This window comes from Ischnura elegans, chromosome 5 (assembly GCF_921293095.1).
Source record: "Ischnura elegans chromosome 5, ioIscEleg1.1, whole genome shotgun sequence".
In the NCBI taxonomy this organism is placed as follows: domain Eukaryota; kingdom Metazoa; phylum Arthropoda; class Insecta; order Odonata; family Coenagrionidae; genus Ischnura; species Ischnura elegans.
In genome coordinates this window covers 104,349,213-104,364,576 of record NC_060250.1, presented here as the reverse complement: position 1 = coordinate 104,364,576, position 15,364 = coordinate 104,349,213, and positions in this window count along the sequence as shown.

Here is a 15,364-nt window from a genome sequence, read left to right as displayed (position 1 = left end):
TATCTACGCTGTAATAAGGTGGAGACAATATAATATGAAATAGAAGTGGAAGAACTCCAATGAGAGACCGCCATTAGCGCCTTCAGAATTCCGGTATGAAGTCACTGAAACGTTAGTTTTAAAATTGTTTACTCAGGTCTTTAAAGTCATGTGTTTTAAAATATGTTTACTAATGTACATGTATACCAAAATGGTATATATTATATATTTTCTTTCGGTAAAAGTAAAAATAATTACAAAAGCATATATATCCAGTATCCACGTTGTCATCAAGTGGAAGCAATATGATCGAATAAAAGTTGACGATCACAATTGAGAGACCGTATAATTTCACTGTAAAGCTGCTTAAACGATAATTTTAAATTTTGCTTACTAATGTGATTTTAAATCATAAAACTATGGATGTTTATCGAGTAATTAGTTCCTGCACAATTTCACGAAGTTTAGAGCGCCGTTGGTATTTGAAATATTATGACATATCATTTGGGTATTGCATTGACTTTCCATCTTTTTATGCTATTAAGATAGTATTGTAAATTGAAGATCTCCAGGCGTCAAGTTAGAAACTCTGGGTGGAAAGCATAAGATTTTCGTAATTTGAGAAACTGAAGTCGAATGCACATACCTCAACGAAGAAACTTTTTTCCAAAAATTACTGAAGTTTCAGGTGGTGCCACTAATTCCTAATTACGTCCAATAAATCCTGTGTGCAAAGAAATAATTAGTTGATAGATAAATTGCTTGAACATGTACAACTGCATGTTCATTAAATGAGTATCGCGAAGCGTCGGTGTCGGAACCACCATCAGATAATAAGTATTTGAACTTTTCGTTAATTTCGCAACTGTTAATGTAATTTGCTCCCGACTTATTTTAATTGAGGCAATTACTATTTTGATACGATACTTCGCGGTGCATCTTCTTATTTGAATGACGGGTCATTAATACATTAATTCCAGTATTAATTTAGCATTATCTCCATGCAGCTTTCCTGGAGGTATAAAATGATGATGAGATGAGTAACTGACCTTTCCGCGTGTAAAAAAGGCGAAATATATTAATTTATGACTTTGTTGAACTATTAATTGCTCATTGTTTTCAATTGCTTTGCATTTTCTGAGCACTGAAAGTTGCTGCGGTTTACTGGTTTTTCAATATCTTTCATGGGATTATTGCCAGGTGAAGCTGGTATGACTCACCTAAAGAAGACATGCCTGTGGTTTCTTTGGCCGAAATACCTGGCGTGAAATGAACATTCTTGTAGAGTTAGCACATATAAGTGTTGACTTTGGGAATGAAGAATGAATATACCCATGTGTGTCATTCTTTCCTCGAACAATTACGGATAGCAACGGTATCGCCATTAAAAAAATGAATGGCGTCACTCGCTAGAACGACTCATTGCGTGTTTTTATTCCTCCCAGGGAAACTTAAACCTTTAATTACTAACCGTTTCAAGAATTGACTTTGCATAAATGTGGACGTATATTCTGTCACTATGCGTAAGAGTTTTATGACCGTTTAGTACGCATATGGGAGTATATGCTGGCGATTGATCATCCCATGTCAATTACCCTATAGGTGGCTCGCAGCGTATTATGTTGATGTGGTTGTATGACTTCAGAATAGTTGCTGCAACATTTCTATGTAAGAAATGACCACATTCAATGATATTTATGAACTTTCAATGGGAATATTTTTATACAAATGTGTAATTTAAGTTTAAATATCTCGGTTATTGTTAGCCAATGTGCGATATATATCCCACGTACTTCACTCATTAGAAAGAAAACATGAGATGGTTGATCGCATTCTCATTAATATATTTTTACCAACGAAGCAAGTCTCTTCTTCATTTTAATATTTATGCGGATAAAATCTATAGGCGAATCAGTGAAATTTGGACTTTATCTCAGTTTACCAGGTGAGATTTTGCTAAGTTATTTTTGGAAAACGTAAGTTTCAACCGGATGAGACACCTCACAGCTATTTCTAACCCCTTTACCGAACGAAATTTTTATAGTTATGCTTAAGGCCCTGGCCTGCTCTTAACGGATATTTATGAGTCCTGTTGACGAAATTCTGAATGTGAAGTATCTCCACACATCAGATTGCCTCCAAATATTCAGCGCCGCCGCACAGTGGGCTGAAATCGAAAAAAAGCTGACCAAACTAAAAATCATTTTTTAGCTAGGAAGTTGAGACTTCGTATAAAAATTCTAAGATGAATTCTGCATGGCTTGCCATATTGATTTTCTTTCATGCGTCCGAGATTTAACAATAAATGTGAGGCAAGTTGAACCAATTTTGCGAAAAATACCTACCTGGATTTTTTAATTTGCCAACGTTAGTCTCTTGTGCCGCGTGGAAAAACGTATCGCACAATATTAATGTACAATGTTTTCTTACATGCTGTATTTTTTATAATTCTAATTAATAATAACAACTGATACATTGCAAAATGAAGCTGCCTGTTTTCAGCCAACTTCTTAAAGTTCATATAGAGAATAAGTAGATACTTCGGCTGAGTTCCGTCAAGTGACTTAAACCATGCTATTCTACTAAGCCTCTAAATTGTGACCCTAATATATAATTCTGCTCATACTTGCGACTTCGATATTATAGAGATTTGAATAAGTCAACATGAAGTCATTTTAACATACCATGCTGCAAATGATACTTATCATCTAATGGCGGGAAAACACAAGAGATAAACTAGAAAAGTTCTCTCTCTTTAGGCCCACGTAATTCCACGGGTTTTCCACTTACATTGCGCACTTTGCCTGCACCGGACGTGACGGACAAAGAACTCGTATTTGATTTTTCAGGCGACGGATTATTTGCATAAATATTGATATTATCGTTTCCCTTTGCTCCATCCGACGATTTTATCGATAAAATTTGTTTCTTAGGTCAATTGTGGTTTTATACTCGAGTTTGATTGTGTTCCAAACCTCCTCACGCCACCTATACAGTTTTATTTGGGAATACACTTTAAAATAAAAATTCTCCCTCACCATTTTTTATTTAAGTCAATAATAGGGTGGTTTCCTATTATTTTTTTATTGCGTCAATCGAAAGATTATTACTCCTGGAGTACGTATTTCACACTTTTAGATTTTTAAATGACAATATCTATTTTTCGCGATTAAATGAAAAGTGAAAAATTTCAAGCGCGCGAAAACGCGACGCTTAAGTATGAATGCCGGGAAATATCTCCGTACGTCGTATTTCTGGTTCCCCCTCCCGCCCGGTGAGGTGACCTTGAGGCGAGGCTTAACGGTGATACGTCGCAGGCTGCTAGGGGGTAGCTGAGTACCTTGCTGAATGGTAGCGCTTGGCTTAAAAAAGGTTTATTAATACCTTATCAAACGAAGAAAACTTTCCGACCTTAGCCAGTTTTAATAGGTGATTATTAAGACATGTTTCCCTGAGCTCTGTGCCTCATGCATGCAATGGTAACCTCAGACGATGTATAACTCCTATCCTCTCGTGTAGAAACTAGGTCCCTGTGATGTCATGTGGAGTGGAATCGCATGGGCGCCAATCTGGCCTTTTTCAAATGAGGATAAAATTTGACCCTTGCCATTCGTCTAAACCGGTATTTCAAAAACCAAATAATTTGTGTATTATGAATACACTAATGGTGGGTAACGAATCGCAATCAATGCCTTTCGTTTTCTTTGATGAAGGAAACTACCCTATTATATTGAAGTCCTGCGTTATCTATTTTTTCATATTCTTCGCTATTGTTTGAGGGTTAAATTGTAATCTTGCATGAACTGTTTACATCGCATACATTCTTGCGTGTCAGTAGGGGATAGTTTTCATTTTCGTGCTAGTACTCACCAATGAAGTGGCTGTTGAAGTCTTTCATTGATTTCCAAGCCTCGTTGAGCCAATTTTTTTATGTTAGAGTAGACTATGGCTTAATTTTTCACTTTTTAAAGTTATTGCTTTGCGTTATCTCTCTTCGTTTTATATCCTTCGCCATTATCTGTGGGTCATTTTTTAATTTTTCGTGATTTTTTTTCATTTATACATTCATGAGTGAAAGAGGACGATATTTTGCATTTCCGTTCACTTATCCTCCATTAAACAGGCCGTTAAAGTCTTTCTTTAATTTCCAAGCCTTGTTAGACAACTTCCTGTAACTTGCAGTACCGTTAAATGTATGAAGAGACTTTGCCAGCGTACAAGAGCAATGAATGTCTCTTGGACCTCGGGGCTCGGCTTAAAAACTCCATCGTCACCATCATTTTGAAGAGAGTTTTGCTCATCGTCTTCAGCGCAGTCTGATGCAGGGATCGAATATCCGGGTTTATACACAGTGGTCAAGCCGGATGCGATTGGCGGATGCGCAATGTGATTGTGTTCCGTGATTGGCTGAGGTGGAACCCTTGGTTTTGGTTCAAATTATTTTGTCAGCCAAATTACAATTGTTTCATCCACCGCCCTGTCCCAACAGCCTCGGGCGTGGAATAGCAGTTTCGTTTAATTTTTATCCTTTTAAACGTTGCTAAATCTCACTCGTCACCATCTTACTCTCATCTCCAATTCCAAGTAAATGTTTCGGCATCAAAATGTCTTCGACGAGCGCGCGTAATGGCCCAGGAGGTTAACAGCCGTCGGCCCAGCTTCAGAGGCGCTTTACCTCGCCACTTCCCAGCGTGAAGGGATCATGGTTGAGGCGAGTGAAGGGAAGTGCAGGAGATGAAGGAGGAGTGAAGCGAAGGGAGGAGATGAGTGTTTGTCCGCGTGGGTCGGTGGGTGTCTACATGCGGGGGCGCGCGGAACTGGGGGGGGGAGGGGAGAGGGCTTTTGGTGACGTTTGTGCTGGGGTGCGGGGGTGGCCGAGTCACCACTACGCGGAGGGTCACCGCCATACACGTCAGGGTCGGTGAGTTATGGGCCGCTCTCGGAAAACCGAGTAAATAAGTAGGAAGAGGGAGGTGGATAGGTCGGTCGCCGGCCGAGATGCTGTTGATGATGGGTGCGGCGACCGGCCGCCCGCGGTGCCTCCGTAGTCGAGACGCCCCGTGACAAAACCTTCCCTTTCGGCTCCCTCGTTAGGGCAGTGCCGTGAGGAAGTCAGTGCATGTATCGAAAACCACAATGCTTTGCGTAAATGAGGTCCGTTTCGCATCGAAATTCATGGAGTAGATAGATTTTCTGGCAATACAGCGATCTATTTTATCAACACGTCATCTGATCGTATCAGAAATATTAATAAGATGAGCTTCGTAAAATACAGTAATCCACGCCACCTAGGATCAAATAAATATAATTATCGTATGATTGGTTTTATGTATAGTATCGTGTGGTGAGTAATTTTATTTATATGCACAATTTCTTTCCTTCATAAAAGAAAACAAAACATTGAAAATGAAGTTTTTTCGATTACAAAGAGTGTTAAAATTAGTTTAAAAGCAGTGGTGCCGGAACGCCGTTCCGGCAGTGGTTAAATGAAGACATAATAGTCAAATAAAACTTCTATCTATTTTGTTGACTCAAAATTTCTTATATATACGTTCGTAACGAAAACAAAAGAAATTGCAATAAAATGTAAATTATAACTTGTAATAAAAAAGGGACAGAGTAATATTTCAGTTCTAAAAAAATGAGGAAATTGCGTTCCGGCTCTGCTAATTTTGCCATGACGTCACTGTTTAAAACCCTCTACGTCGTACCCTGTTTTTTTTTATTTTTCCCCTGGTTTTGGACCCCCCCCCCCCCGAATTAAATTCCTGGCTACCCCACAGGAACTGAGTAAATACCGCCTTTCGGTACCGCACACGGATCTGTATATGCTCGAGCATCGTGGATAAAATATCCCGGATGCTTAACCCCAGCGGAACGAATTGTTTTCGACGTCTCGGGCAACGTGAAAAAATGCCCTGGCGAGGGCCGGAACACAGGCTCAAGAAAACTATTATCAGTCTCATGTTTCCTGCATTCACCCGGGATGGTTTGCTCCAGACACTCTTCTTAGCATTCGTCTAATGTTTTACGGCGCCTGTCCTCCGTTCTTTCCGAGCTAAATTGAAGGGCGATTTTTATTTTTCGCCCCGCGGTTCTCGCACGTGTATGGCACCGAGTCCAACCCGGGTTCCCGTATTTGCATCAGAGGTCAGCCAATGGGGTGGGGTCGGCAAGTGCGTGCGTGCGTGTGTGTATCCTGCCCAGCATTCGCACACTCACAGCTTGAGGAAACTCCATAAATAGTGCCGAAGGAGTGTCCGGGTACACTCTGGAACTAGTTGAAGCTAATAGCCTTTTCAGCGTAGCGCCAGCTAAATCAAATAAAAATTAGCATCGCTGTCATTGCTCTGCGACGACGCGTTGCGTTGGAGGCAGATAAACAATCCGCTGCTTGAACTAAAATCTCCAAGTTGATAACTCTTATGAAAACCCTGAAACTTCAGAATATTTCAATGCCCCGGGACAGGGGCTCAGCTAAGAATTAAGGCTGGGGGGCTTTTAGGCGCAACTAATACTTAGAGGTGTACGGGTTATGCATACCCGCCAGAGTAAGTGGGGATTTGCGGGGGCCCTCCACCAGAAAGATTTTAATATTAATGGTTCAAAATGGCGAGTTTTACGGCTTTCTGAGGGATATTTGATTAATCCAAACAGTATTATATAAGTAATACTAATCCATTAAGTAAAATGGATTAAACTTTAAAATTTCTCTGAGCTCTGGGGGGTATTTATCCCCGATAACCCCCCCTCACTGCGCCACTGTCCCGGGAAAGCACGAATATCAGAGGAAATTGAAAATAAGTGTGGTGCTACGGTAGTATTACCGGTATTACTCATAGAAAAATCATGTCCATGAAAATAATTTCGGAGACTGTTTGAAGCAATATTTTGTTCTGAAAGATTTACGACCACTTCAATTTGTCAGCGTGGGACGAAACTTAAAGGAATGTCTTTAGCAGGGGCACAGCTAAGAATTAAGGCTAGGAGGTGGTTTTAGGCGCAACTAATACTTATTGTTGGATGTTTGGGGGTATTGCATACCCGCCAGGGTAAGCAGGAGTTGCGGGGGCCCTCCAGAAAAATTTTAAGAACAATGGTTCAAAATGGCGAGTTTGACGGCTTTCTGAGGTATATTTGATTAATGCTAACAATATTGCATAAGTAATACTGATCCAATTAAATAAAATAGATTAAGCTTAAAAATTTCTCTGAGGTTTGGGGGGGGGGGGGGTTTATCCCCCAAAACCCCTCCTCGCTGCGCCACTGGTCTTTAGAACTTTCACCATAATCTTTGGGCTCCTAGCGATTATACGTGAAAACAGACAGCGGTAGAAGCAGAAAATACGTCAACTTGGAGGCGTGAATTTGAGTGCTTTATTGTAAAAAATCATATGGCATACGAAAAAATCCTATAGACTAAAAAAATATATCGGCCGAGAGATGGAAGGAATATGTTTCCTCTGAGTACATACCAGTAAAAAATTAATGGTTTGATGGCAACTATATTTAAAAAATCTTGATCAAGTGCTCATTTCCAGAGCTTTGCGTGACCTCCCTTCAGATTGTGGTGCTAATGCGTGTAATTTCATGACATAGAAACGAATTCTTCGGCATCAGCCAACGAAGACAGCAAATAGAAAATAGTGTATAAAATCTTCAATTAAAAAATTTTTCTTCTACAGCATTTTGATTTTTATTTATCAATGGCGTTTCACTGCTTTGCGGGCTCATCATGCATTACATTTCAGCATTTTATTCTCGACGATCATTTAGAACTAGAATCGCAAGGACAAGGTTTCCTCATGGCGCATTAGGAAATGCTGTGTCAACGTTTCCAATCATTTGAAAATATTCATTGCCATCCTTTGAGTAAAACTGTTTAGCTCACTCGTGGAAGTGAGATTTCTATAATTGAATTTTTGACTGTCAATCTTGTGTTGGGAATTAAAAACTTAGGATTAAGTTTTTTGACCTTAGGAGGCATAAGATAAAAACGAATGGCTAATATTTTCATGTGAGAGCACTACGTGACTGAGTTAGCGAATTTGACCTTAGGGTTTTGAGTTAGATAATGACAACTGTCTAATATATCGTTGAAAAGAATAATGCTCTCCGAGGAAAAATATTCTATTTATGATTTTAGTGTTGTGACTGGACTAGCATCTGACTCTAGGTTGTGAAAAAGTTTATATCCGTTTCTAGGCGGAGTATGCCATTATAATTGCGGTCACCAATTCCAGCAATTATATTTCTAAAATCTAGGGACCTATTAATGTAGATAAGTAGTCCAGATCTATATTTATATTCCTCCCTGAGGATGCTTGATTGAGTTAAGAAAAGTGTTCTCACTGAAGAATTTTTGAAAAATGACTGGTGTGAAAAACATTCTACGTACCTTAAAAAAGCCCACGTTTTTACTAAATTATTTATTACGAGGAATACCCTTTCCATCGTCTCACGAATTTAACTTCATCTTAAAGTTTTACCTCTTTTCTCGGTGATTCCTATGGCTAATTGCTGCCCACATGGCTTGGATTAGTGTATTACTCATAATTGGGGCGACTTAAATGTCAGTGCTAATGAAAACTGAGAGATACGCCGAAATATCATGCAGTGTTAGAAGAGGGTTGTTGTCTGGCCGGAGAATTTTTTCACAAAGCCTAAACGGGCGGAGAACGAGGGTGCGCATCCCTGTGCACATGTCCGCAGCGCAAGAATTCAAGAGAAATTTGATTTGCTGAGGAAGGGCTTTTGCTCTCTGTGTCTGGGACCGAGATCGATTCTCGGAAGTTCCCGAGTAGCAGTAAAAGGCGGGAAAGGTTTTTTGGGCGATTTCCGGTCTATGTTTTATTTCATTTTTTTAACTCCTACATTCAGAGTGTTCATTACACGTTTATACATCATTCCCGACAATTACTCGTTCTTTGAAGATGCTATGAAATTTAAATTATTAATGCTTATAATTTCATTCTTCTCTCTCAAATATATACTTTGAGGACTGCTTTAGAAGAACATGGATGGCTTTATTAATTGCGCAGAGAAACAGTTGATTTGGCCATTTATTCATAAAATAAAATTTTGCTGCATCACCTAGCTTTATGCAATCAATGTTTACAATTATTGTTGTTCATCATCATTATTTACCAATCCTAAGATTGGTTTGACGCAGTTCTACATTCCTCTCTATTATTTGCTTCCCTTTTCAATCGATGTATTTCTTCTCTTTTATATCCTTTATAATCTGTCCTAAGTAACGCATTCGGGGCCGTCCCTTGCCCTTCTTCCTTCCACTTGTATTATAAAAAGAGACAGAGTAATATTTCACTTCTAAAAGAAGTTAAGGAAAGTGTATTCCCGCAGTGCTAATTTTTCCATGACGTCCCTGTTTAAAACCCTCTGCTTCTTACCCTGTTTTTAAAAACTTTTCCCCCCTGGTTTTGGACCCCCCCCGAATTAGATTCCTGGCTACCCCACAGGAACTGAGTAAATACCGCATTTCGGTACCGCACAACGGATCTGTATATGCTCCTTCTTTGATTATTTTCATAAGGCCATCATGCCTCCTACTATGGCCAACTAAACTTTTCCGTCGTCTCCTCAAGTTTTTGGGTGAATTATTTTTTTCCGTTTTTAATTGAAAAATAGAACGCCTTTTTATTTATTTTTGGTGGGATTGAAGTCTTGGCTAGGACGCTGGCAATTCTATGATGATGGGAGGGAAAGTATTTCAAACGGAATTAGTTCTATGATCCATCTATATGTATTACTCGGCGTAAACTTAAGAATCCTTTAGACTTTTCCTTCAAACATAGCGATAGATATTGCTTACCTTCCTTTTTCCTTCGAGGGATAGCTGATTCCATTAGGCGAGTTTCTCCATACTCCAGGCAATCAAAACCCCATCTTCATATTAATGTCGTAATTTGAGGGCCTATCCTCGGTAATGAAAAGAAAACCTACATCTCCACCCTCGCTCGTTGGAGGGAAACCATCATTTGTTCTCAAAACTCCCGGAATCGTTCTCATGCTGTTGATGGTGAGCGTCGCACTGTCGTAAAGTGGATACCTCAAGAATGGGTATGCAATACTATGCATGCTTGGTACTAAAATCTCAGTCGTGCCTGGAATGCCTCCATAACTCTTCAATTTTGGTATTGCTATCATTTGAGGATTTTATGTATTTTTAGGAATAATTTGAATTTTATGGTGTCGTGCTCCTCCTGAAATATCTGGAGGGAGAGGGTAGATGAGGTTTCCTATATGCCTGTCTCCGGAAGCGTAATTGTGCAACTGATCACAATAGTGGTGGTCGATTTCATGTTTATTGGTGATCGATCGTTCACATGCAAGTCATTAAATATTTTCCCTGAAAAATACGATATTTTGTCCCTCCTTTTCGTATTTTACCAATGAAGACTTTATTGTGGCTCTCGTGCCATTGATGTATTTATTGTTTAGCGACGTTCACTCTGATTTCCTAACTCTTATCCCTACTCTTCACTTTCATTTTCACTCATAGCTATCATCGATCAATAATTCATCAACATATATATTCTGAGGTCTTTTTAATAAATTTGCACGGGAACGCTGAATATTTCTCATGAATGTAGATAATGGCATAAAATAAATATTTAATATCAGATTTAGGTATCTGCTTTGTCACTTAGCGTTGAGTACCATGTCTATACATCGTCATAATGATGCTTCTTGCAGCTAGAATTCTACTAGTGGCTCAAACGTTATGTAATACTTCAACATTTAGCGGAATATATTCTGATGCATAGTTCATTTTGTTTAATTTTATTCCAGGAATTGTTTGTGAGCTAAGAAGAAACACTCTCTTACGATTGGATACAATGAAGTGAAATCTTGTTGCCGCCTGACAGCCAGTGTTTTCTGATGTTCCGAGATGATTGGCTGTAATTTTACGGCGCCGACTTCAATTATCTACTGGCAAGGTAAGAAAAATAATTTCTTACATCACATAATTCAAAACTACCTTATATGAGTCGGTTATGCTAATGAAAGCTTCCAGCCACACATATCTAAGCTCGGTAGCGAAAATCTTTGGGACTACATTTGAACTGAACTATAGGTAATGGGCTAAGAGAAAAATGTGCTTACCAGGTGTTTAACTTTTAATTTGCGAACTGCAAATTTTAAATAAGGATGTCCAAATATTTGACCTGTGATCCAAGTAAAAACTTTTCGTGGTACCGCATAAAATTATCCTCAGCACCAGTTGTGTATAAAAATGTTTCATTCATATCCTCAGCATTTAATTACACTTGGTTACCGCATTTTCAATCGTTTCAATTATTATTTTTAACCAAAATTTTGAAGAAAATAAAGCAGTTGAAAAAAATCGAAGGTGAGTTATAGTCGGAAGAGAATAGCTTTTGGCCCGGTTTGATTTTCGCATTCGAGGCTGTGATTTTTCCAGTCTTTTTTGCGGTCAGTAGTTCAATAGTTAATCAATTTTCACGCTGTGTTCAATCCTCCACCTCAGTTTTTCCTGTTCTCCGTGCAATCACCCAATTCCGCTGCTTCCTTCTTATTCTTTATTCTTGTATTATACACCATGTTTATTTATATTTGTGTTCAAATTACCACTGTATATGTTTCTGTATACTACCGATCAGTGTGAAGTTTTTTTTCGATTTTGTTCGTATTTTGTAACTTCATCTATAATTTATAACAATGAAATATTGTGTTTTTTTAAAGAGATAAGAGAGGAGGATTTGGGGTTCCTTGGAAGCCTCACTCCCAGCCACTGCATTTGTATGATCTTTATCTTTCATCTACGTTAGAAACTCATGCGAATTCTGTCGTGCAAACATTAAAATCCGCTTTTCACGGCATTCTTGCATACGTCACCGGGCGTTTACACTTGACATTATTAGTCCTCGCAAGCTTAAGTTAGAGAAGAAATGCGATTCTCATGTTATGTTCTTAAGGCCGTTTTACACGGGGCACGTACTTAAACAATCTGATATGTGCACGAAGACGCAGTCAAAATTGCATCATGTAAAGCGGTGAATTGAAAGAACACATGCGAGAATGCATGAACGTGAGATGCAATAAAGGCCGTTTTTCATGGGGCACGTTCTTGCACAATCTGACGTATGTACGAAGGCGCAGTCAAAATTGCGTCGTGCAAAGCGGTGAATTGCTAGAACACATGCGAGAATGCGTGGACGTGAGATTGCAAAACAGCCCCTGTTCTAAATTCGTTCATGTATTCGCGCAATTCCACGCCGTTTGAGAAATGAATGCAGTTCTAACCTGCATAATTCCGTGCCCCGTGTAAAACGGCCGTAATAGCCCATATTCTAATTTAATTCGTGCATTCGCGCAATTGCACGCCATGATGAGAAAATAATGCAGTTCTAACCTGCGCAATTCCGTGCCTCGAGTAAAACGGCCTTTATGGCGAGATATCGTTTTCCATAGTTACCCTAAGGGAAGAAAGAAACTGTATAAACGCCCAAGACCAGAGACGAGAAGGAATTTTGCATCCCTCATGGGGGAGAAGGAAAGTACAGATAGGGAGGGGTACCCCACAAAGTGGTGAAAATGAGTGTGAATCGACCCGAGCTATACAGCTTCAAACACGTCAGGGTGTCGGAGCGAATTTTTCTCGGGGCTAAAGGTGTCGGATTCAAGGGGAGAGGGAAATGCCATCTTCGCGTTTGATCTTTGCCTCCTCCCCATCTTGCGCCCCCCCCCCCCCCCACCAGGACCCACCCTGGCGCCGACGTCAAATATTGCACATACCTTGATGGTGGAGTAATGGGAGAATGCAGATCCCTCCGTCTTCGGCATCGCAGAATATGAATTGTGATCGGTGAGACCCATTTTTGCGCACGTCCTAGCGGCTCCTCTCCCCGCGTGGGAGGGAAAAGAAACTTTCAGTGGGGAACGACCTAAAAGGCTACTTCCTCTCTGTCACCCTCTCCTGACCCCGTGTCGTGAATACGATCCCTAAGGGGTGTTCCTTCGTGTCCGTCTCTGTGATCTTTCGGTGAGTCGGGGGGCGTGGTCCGCTTTGAAGGAGCGAGGGGAGGGCTGAAGAAATACTGCGTTGGGCGACAGACAAAGGGAGCGGACAGGGGAAGACCCCTGGGGGGTTGGTTGGCTGGTAGTGACGGGGATAGGCGCCCTTTGGACCGCCCTTGCTGATGCTTACATAAGTCGCAAGAGGTGATGTCTAAAGGGAAGCGTTGTGAACACCATTTAGCTCTCTTCTCATTTGCTTGAAAATTGCTTGGTTACAGAGTGTACGTGTTCGATGAAGGATGTTATTCCGCGCAATTTGTATGTAATTAAATATTCAAAGTGTGAAAGCATGAGAATGTGTGGACGCTTTTATTCATCATGAATGCTGCGTTAAGATGCTCCTCCAATCACTTTTATTTATAGTAAGGCGACAGCGAGCCACCTATTTCTAGAACTACCTACCTACATGGGAATTATGAAATTCCCTAGGTGATTGTAACTGTCTTTTTCGTGGATTCTCCAATCAATACTTCAAAAGTCTTTAAGGCTATCGCTCAGGTATTGTTAGATTTCAACGATATTTTTTTTCCAAAATTCCATTTGAGTATCATCAAAGATCTACTTATACTTATGGTATTTTCACTAGAGGTTGATTTTAAGGAAAAGTTTACTATAGCATAAGTAAAAAAGTGATTGGAGCTACATCATAACGAAAGAAGGCGTGGACACATTTTCATGCTACGCTTTGTATTTTAAGAAGGTCTCTGACTCAGGTCAAAAGTGCAACACCGGTAGCAACATGGTGAGCTTTAATTAAGTGTTCATCTCGATTGAACATTGCCAAGTTGTGTTTGTATTTTTCGTCAAATCAACGATGTAAGTTTCTTTACGGCTCGATTTTCTGATAGCTTTTCTTTACACACCTTTAATTTTCTGAGAGCACTCTCTTGTCCCTTTATGGTTATGGTGCCTTATTTATTAGATGTTTAACACTTTTTATATGCAACTATAACATTCTGTGATAGGAAAAATATTTTTGAATAACTCGTTTGTATATTCTTAAAATTTGTGCTCAAAGATTTTTAAAGCGACCATGACATTACTTTTCACAGTATTTACAGAAATGGTATTATTTTATTTTGACATATATACTTAACGTTGAATAGTGGCAGGAAAGTCTTTTTTGTGAGCGTCCTACATCGGCATGTTATTTGTATCTATTAAGAAAACTATTTACGACTTCTTTTCCCTTCCTTGTAATTTGGAGGATGTTCCTTTAGACAGTAAGAGACACTTATGGGTCTTAACTCTACCTCGTCTCAGGCGAGGTCTCCTTCATCGCCACGTTATGTACGACCCGATAGGAGGAGTTCAAACTTGGGAAAGAAGAGCGAAAGGGGACTAGCGAAGGGATGGTTGCTTCCGAAAATGAGAGTTATCGTGAAAATATGGGGCGGGGAAGGGAGGAGGGGGAGCCTCAGTGGTTGGGGGTGGGGCAGAGGTCCGGCTTAGAGTGGGAATCGTGTGTTGTTGGCCATTCCAAGGAGTTCGCTCGGCCCTTGCCAGCTAGCTTCTCCTAGACAACCCTTGTCCTCGGATTGTCATGGGTATCGTTGTCCGTTCGACAAGGGAAAGGATAGAAAAATATTTGAGTTGCTCGCAAATTTTTGTGTAGTTGTAATAAATAATAAATAAATATCCATCTTTGCTACGGGACATGTTTGTCCCTCACAGCAGAAGAAGCTTAAAATGAATACATTAGTCACAGTGTCCAACTTAATACATCCATACTACGTTAGTGTAAATAAGTCAAATAAGAAAGATGAGCGTTAACAAATCGGTTCTGTTACAGAGCGCATCAAAGCGCATAAATTCGTTCAGAAGCACGGAGTATTGTATCAGTAACAAAATTGAAGAATATAATTTGTGAAAAAAGTAATATTTGCAATAGATTTTGAAAGCGACCTTGATATTGCTTTTCCCATTGAGCGCCCAGTATTGATAATGAAAATATCATTCCCTTGTGACATGTATACTTTGCGTTGAATAGAGCCAGGAAAGTCCTTTTTTAATAGATTATCAGTTTTAAAAAGTTGCTGATAGTTTTGCTTTGAATACCTTTGCGTCATTAAGTAATGTCATACTTTCTTGCAATGAGTTTCTTAATTTGCAGGAAGAAATAAGGAAACACTTTTCACGCAAAAATGTCGTTTTTATCGTTTCATAGTTTTCTTTTCGTCATTTTTGCTTGGATATATCGTTATCAATTCTCCTGAAAAATATATTTCCATTCTCAGGATTATACTCATTGAAATTTAATTCGTAAATTGTCTTTGTAGTTTTTGTCGGATATTAATGAAAATTTTCAATTTTCAGGATACTA